The sequence below is a fragment of the Malania oleifera genome, chromosome 13 (genome assembly GCF_029873635.1).
Source record: "Malania oleifera isolate guangnan ecotype guangnan chromosome 13, ASM2987363v1, whole genome shotgun sequence".
Lineage (NCBI taxonomy): Eukaryota > Viridiplantae > Streptophyta > Magnoliopsida > Santalales > Ximeniaceae > Malania > Malania oleifera.
Window position 1 is genome coordinate 36,799,788 of NC_080429.1, and position 7,657 is coordinate 36,807,444.

The 7,657-nt window shown below is 33.9% G+C and overlaps 1 non-coding gene across 1 annotated transcript; it reads right to left on the reverse strand.

Annotated features, from left to right (window-relative positions):
• Positions 1 to 6,773: 6,773 nt before the first annotated feature.
• Positions 6,774 to 6,879, reverse strand: LOC131146991 (small nucleolar RNA R71). The gene has a single exon (XR_009134525.1). It is a non-coding gene; the product is annotated as a small nucleolar RNA R71 (small nucleolar RNA).
• Positions 6,880 to 7,657: the final 778 nt, after the last annotated feature.

Consider the following 7,657-nt stretch of genomic DNA (forward strand, 5'->3'; position numbering starts at 1 on the left):
CACTACCAAATGATATGATAAGATAAGCTCAATGTAGTCTTAGTGTCTACTCTCAAAGATTTATGCAAATATTGCAATCAGTACGTGAGAGTGTAAGGGATAGGATCTTTGTGTCAAAATAATAGTCCCAATCACAATGCAGCAACAAAGATCACAAACACACTTCAAGTATCTCAACAAATATTTTTCTCAAAATAAACCACAAAAGATATTCAAAAATGGTTTAAAAAATTTATTTGATCTTTGTATCAAGATGATAATATCAATCAAAAGATATAACAACATAGATCTTCAACACTCAAGAAAATATCTCAAAATGTATTTCTCAAAGATAAGCACAAGAGATATTTTGAAAATAATTTGTAGAATATTTTTCGTGGCCAAAATACAATGTGAACTCCTTGAGTATTGCAATGATAATGCAAAACCCAAAAGCTCAATGAAGTATTCCTAAGGAAAACTTATTAACAAAGTCTCCTAGAAACACTTAGGGCTTAGTCTCAAGATAAATAAATTTCAATCAATACCAAACAAGTGAGAGTGTAAGCCTAATGAGAAGAACACTCAAGCACACTTACAAAGTGATTTTAGCAATAAAAGTGAGTTAGAATGAGTGTAGGATGCTTGAAAATGAGAGTAGGAATTTTTGAGTTTCATAGGATTTTTGCTAATTAAGATTGCTAATCAGTGACTAATTTTTACAAATAAGGGGGTATATATAGAATTCCTAAAGATTATAACCATTCTGGACATATTGGTCATTTTAAAAAAAGTTTAAGTGAGGTTAATAAAATTTAACAGTGTTTTAAACTCGGTAAATTTCGCCAACCTGAGAGCATCGGTCGATCGTACTTAAGGTTCGGTTGATCGAGTGTCTTAGTTCGGTCGACCGTGAAAAATTTGAACTAAGAAGATGGTCGACCGTCCAAAGGCGATTTTCCAAACCTCCGCGCTTCGGTCGACCGAAGTGAGTTTGGTTGACCAAGCTTGTCGAACTTCGGTTGACCGAGATATTTTGAACTTAAGGGTTCGATCGACTAGGAGGTTGGAATTTCCCACATGGGGGTTTGGTCGACTAGGGCGTTGCCTATATATTCTTGGTCGGTCGACCGAGGGGTCAACTTGTTGACCTAGGGAGGTTTAGTCGACTGAAGGTCCCTGTGCATTAGGGTTCGGTCGACCAAACATGCCAATTTGGGCATTTTCGGTCTTTTTCTCTTTAAAATGCTGACCCTATTCATATAATGATTAATTTATTTTAATAGGGTACTCTTTTATGCATGCATGGGGGACCTAAGGTCAGTTTAGGTCTTTTTGAGCTTATCTATCTAATCATGCATGTAATACATTGATTATTACAGACCCTTTCAAGGTCTTCAGGCTTTACTTCATGTGCCATCAATTCGATTTGCTAATATATCCTGCACACAAACTTGAAAGACATTAAATATCAAAATATTTGTTATAATCGAAACAGGGTATGACTCATATGGTCAACAATTTGTGCGTAAAAGTTGAGAGATTGAAATCAACCATATTCTAGCCCTAGTTTGGAACGTCTTAAAAAATAATGACCTCTTCAAAAAAATATTTTTTATAAATTCTTATGTCAATGTTGATTTACATTTTAAAAAAGTACTTATTTCAAAAAGTACTTTTCCAAACTATTTTTTTAAGAAAATAAATATTTTTTTTAGTAAAGTAATTTTTTAAATAAATACTTATCTAAAAATAAATATTTTTTAGATTATTTTTAAATAAGTATTGTATATATATATATATATATTAAAAAACTAAGTAACTCCAGATGATCCATTAAGAGAGTTACTATTTTATGATTTGAATCAAATGAGGGCTCAATTAGAGCCGCTCATGAGAAATTGTTGTTTTGCCGCTCCTATAAAATTTATTTTTTTTCTTTTAATATTGAAATAATCTCTTACATTTAATTTATTTAGACTAAGACTATATGTAGCAAACAAGTTGAGTAGGTGCAATGTCCAAAATATATGCTAGTTTATTCTTCTAACATATGCATAAAAGGAATTTTTGTCACTTATATGGGGGCTATAGTCCATACTTTGGACTATGTGGCTCCATCCACAGCTGTGCACAATATTGCATTTCCCTACATTACTCATTTTATATAATTTACATTTTCTGTTTTTAGCTGTCATGACAATAATCAAAAATTCCATTCTTGCTTTTGGTTAGTACTTCTAATGCAATAGTTTAAGATCCAAATTTTATTTTTATGGATTAAATTATCGCGTGCATATTTTTTTGGTGAATTTTGAAAGAGAAGTCATGTGAATTCAAAATGAAATTAAAACATAAATATCTCTAAATTTTGTTTTCAAAACAAGTGAAGGGAAAAAACAAGAAAATAATCTTAAAATATTCTCTTCATTTTTTCAAGCTTCATAAATAAAAGAATTGCTATTGAGGTATTTTTTTTTTATTACCCGAGAATTCCAATCACCATTGCGCCACTTTGAACACTATGGTGCGGCACCAAACTCAGGAGGGGGGTAAAAGTCGTCCACCTATTGACGCATCCTTGATAATTCACCGACGTGATGCGTCAAGGAGGAATCAAATCCGTGACTTTGCGGTTACCAAAGTTACAAGTTGCTCTTACTATTGAGGTTTGATAAATATGATTATTAACCCCACATTTTATTTAAAAATACGTTGATTTAATCCAAAATTCATATTATTACTCACGTGCTTGCCATGCACATGAGTAAGAAAGAAATCTAGCCCTCATCATCCTCTTCATCCAATTGCTTGGCTTTTTTGAGGTTTTCACTCAATTCCACATTATTTGTGAGTTTGGGCTTGAAAAATTTATGGTCCATTCAATCGTAGAAAATAATTTTTTTTTTACATTTACTTTTTTTAAAAAAATATAAAAGAATTAGCTAATTGTTCATTCCCATAACAGTTATATGAAATAATTGAACAACAATAAAAAATTTTAGGCAATATTCACTTGTGGAAATATTTTTATTCTTATTTTTTATTTTTCAAATAATTACAAAAAAAATTTACCTTTTTTCCAATTTTCCAAACTTGTATATATAGGAAAGTTTTAAAATATTTTTTATTATTTTTTATATTTTTAGCTCTTAGTTTATGTACATGAGCCTGTAACTCAAATCTTAAAATTTAATTTGTGTGAATTATCTGTTTTTTTTTTTAATTCACACAAATCCAAATTCAAACCCTAAAATTCATCATCCCCAAATACTACCAGATATAGTTTTTGAACAATTGACGAACAAGTTTTTTTTTTTGTAGTTATGTTGAATATATAAATCAAAATAAAAATTATTTTGCACATTTGAATAAACTCTTTATTTTTTTTACCCTTTTACTACCAATCTTGAAAAATTTTAAAAGTAAGTAAAAGTTTTTATAAATTTTTTTTATACACTTTGATTGTGTATAAACTATGCACCATGCTTAAACCATGAACTTTAAATTTTTAAAAACTTAAAATTAAATCTTTTTCATGTACATAACCATGAAAAATCAGGAAAAAACTCTAATGTCAATTATAATATTTGTCGTTAATAATAAATAAAAATAACAATCTATCAATCAATCCACAGACATATGTACATGAAACTAAAATAAAAGTTTTACAGTGTGTACTTTGTACCATCGATTATATGGAGTGGATCTTGTCTAGACTCAAGATGATGTGTGTATACACAGAGGTAAGACAATCACGCATCTTTCCTTTTCTATAGTTGTGACTCTACGAAAATTATAATAAAATTAGGGTGAGCCTAGAGCCAGAAATATGTCTTTATGTTTATATATAGCTCCAAATAAGCCTAAAATATTACAGTTGCATATTGTAATGGGTTTCAATTTTGATACTTGTAAAAATAGAACCGCGCATTTAATCCAGGGTTTGTAAAATGTACTATTTTAATCTATAGAATTCTATATAATAATAATAATAATAATAATAATAATAATAATAATAATAATAAGTCTAGCTGGGTTAGTTCAAGTGGTAAAGGCAAACTTATGACTTTGAAGATCTCAAGGTCACATGTTCAATTCCTTCTTGAAGCACTACACTAGTGAATTATCAGGGGTGTGTCAATGGGCGGGCGACTTTCACCCCTTGAGTTTGGTGTCGCACCATGGTGTTCAATGTGATGTGATGGTGACTGGAGTTCTCGACTATCAAAATAATAATAATAATAATAATAGTAAAATACATGGAAGATGTCCACGGGGGCTACAATTTGCAAATGCAATCCCATGTGTACATGTGTGATAGGTTCTCCTGCATTTGGTCAGAATAAAAATGAAAGTGCGTGGATGCTGATGCAGATGCTATAGCACTGCTACAACTTGTCAGACTATGTACTAGGATTAATTAATTAATTAATTATATAGGAAAGTGATGAGTCCCTAAAATATATGATTTTAGACCCTCATTTACCTATGCTTATCCTCATTTTATTATATATTTATCCAGAGTTATCATTGTTCAGAACTATGCAATGTTTGTTTGTCTTTTCAGGAAAAACAGATTAAAACCATGGAGTTAGACATTATAAGAAGCCAAGGAGAATTTGGAGGATTCAAAGCTCGAATCCAGACGTTCAACCAAGCTCCAAAAGCTTTAGATCATACATGGATAAGAAGATAATGTCCGACCATGTGGCGCGACCAGCAAACCACAGGGGCGATTTAGTCTTTTACTGCAAACTCTAAGGTCCAGAATGAGATCAGAATGCTACAAGATTTGACCAAGTGCTCGACCAAGTGACTTGCTGGGGTGACCACGTCGAAATGCTGAGACAAAAATGAAAGTTAGAAGTACCGAGAGTCTCGACGAAGTGTTCGACCAAAAGACCTTCAGGGGCGACTATGTCGAGATACTGAGATTTCCTGAAGATCGAGATACTGCAAGTCTCGACCATCAAGACCCTGAAGCGCGACGAATTCGAAGACATTGAAGATTCGAATCCCTGACTTTCCGTGAGTCTCGACTAGGGCGCGCACAAGAATAATAGAGGCGCGACTTGGTCGACAACGACGATCTGTTGCGCGAGATCTTCTGCAAACCTTTTTAAATTGTAAAACAAACCTTGTAAACCCTAGAGCCTATAAATATTCGCTACGAACACAAGCTCTAGGTTCCTCTTTGGCCTCTCTTAGGTTAGTGACAGATTTAAGATGTCATTGAGAGCCAAGTTAGATTAGGAGTAGCATAGTTTTCAATTCCTGTTTCGATGTGTGCATGAAGTGTTCAACGACTTGCGACAACTGGTGGCGTTCGTGTGCTATCCGTGTAAATTACACAATCACTTTCTTGTACCTTCTAGCGTTAATGACAAATATTTTGAATATAAAAGGGATGATCTTTTTACCTGCTTTCTCCTTTACTGCTTTTGATTTACTTTTTCCATTTACTTGCTATGTATTTGATGAAAGATTGCAGATGAGGATAAGCATTACTACGTATCCGTCAGAGGGAAGTAGTCAGCTACGGGACCACGAAGGTGTTCGTTATCGTTGAGACAGGGTATACTCTGGTTTCTGACCGTGCTCCGGATGGTTGGTGCACCCTTGCTGCCCTGTGCCCTTGATCGACCCTCTCCTGCTTTGGCCTGCTTGGGTTAGTACTTCTATCAAAGTCTAAAGGAGCATAATTAAAGGCATGATGTCCAGTGTTTGATTCAGATCTCAGCATCGCTTTTTAGGAGTAGGGTAACATAAAAATTTACTCGCTTTCTAGTAGTATAAATTTACTTGCTTTCATTTCATCGCTTTCAAGTAGTTAGTTAGATTTTAACCATTGAAAAGTACCATCTTTTACTTCTTTTTCATAACAAGTCTATAATAAATTAAATTGGAAGTAGCCTAATAACTGTGTTTCAAGTCTCCGTTGATCGATACCTGACTTATTCACTTTCTACTAAACTTGGGATAGTTAGGTTAATAAATATTATTTTCGGTAGTTAAGGACCCAAGCCTTGGCGAGCCTACCAAATTTTGGTGTTGTTGTCGGGGACTTGGCTACGGTTACAAGCCAACTTTCGTTTTAGATTATTACAGCCTTGTTCTTTTGATTTGCTCTCCTTTTATTTTCACTTTCTTTGATTAATTTCTATTTCTTTTATTTTATTTTCTGTTTGTGAAGTCTGAATCTTTGTTCTTAAAAGTGTGTATGTTTGGGCCACGTTCTTTGGAACCCGAGATAATTCTCATAGATCTAGAGATTGAAAAATCCCGTAGGTTCCTTAGGAAACCTATCCCCAACTTAAAGACGACTGAGTCATCGGAATTGAAAGCAATGGCCGAAAACAGCCCCCAGGTTCCCACTAAACAAATCCCAGAACCCCATGCTCCTCACCTACTTGTGGTGGAAGAGAAAAACCTTTGGACTCTTAGGGACTACTTTGTTCCTAGTGCATACACATTGTCGTCTTGCATCCGGTTCCCGGATCTCCAGGCGGCACATTTTGAGATTAAGACTTCAATCATCTTGATATTGTCCAACTTTCATGGGAACTCAACTGAAAATCCTTATCGGCATCTAGACCAGTTCTTGAAAATTTGTTCCACCATCCACATCCCTAATTTTAGTGATGATGTTCTCCATCTTAGGTTGTTCCTGTTCTCTCTGAAGGACAATGCCAAATATTGGCTGACGTCCTTAGAACCGAACACAGTGACCAACTGGGCCACCATGTAGCATGAATTCCGTAAAAAGTACTTTCCAATTGAGAAGACTAATCAGCTTCAGAGAGCCATCACAAGTTTCTCACTGATGGATGGGGAACACTTATTCGAGACTTGGGAGCGCTTTAGGGATCTGCTCCGTAAATGTCCACATCACCAGGTCCTCAAGTGGCAATTAGTCCAAACTTTCTGCGAAGGGTTGGCTGAGAGAGATAGGTCCATGGTTGACGCGTCATGTGGAGGTACTTTTCTCACTAAGCTCGAGAACAAGTGTAGTAACTCGAGGAAAAAAATTATTATTTTTATTAATTACTTATTATTATTAAATTGAATTAATGAAATAAATAATAGGATGAATATATAAGTATACACATAGGATAAAGTAATGTGGGTATATATATATATATATGTATAATATTAATATAATGTTATAATGGTTAAAGTAAGATAGTAAAGTAATAATATTAATATAATATAATTAAATATAAGTGGAATGCAATAAATGTATGAATGACATTTGAAATTATTATATATATATATATATATATATATATATATATGAAAGTTTATTATATTATATATAGGTTAAAGTAGATAGTATTAGTGGGTAAGATTGCATGCAATCTATCAAATTCAATTTTGAATCTTATCTTTTGGATTCTCATAGAGCTCACCCCCTTGTGCCACTTTCATTTTCACTCTCCACGGCCACCTCTCTCTCTCTCTCTCTCTCTCTCTCTCTCTCTAAAATTTCTCGACAAATATTTGGTCAATCGGGAAATGGAAGGTACCGTTGGGTTCCTATCTTTGCCACCGACATTCCGCTCCGATTCCTATCTCCGCCACCGACATTCCTTCTGGAGCAAATTTGTCGTAGGTGTAGGCACCACACCTGGGGTAAGGTAACCTTTCCCTATTTTCTCAATTTCTCCTTAAATCA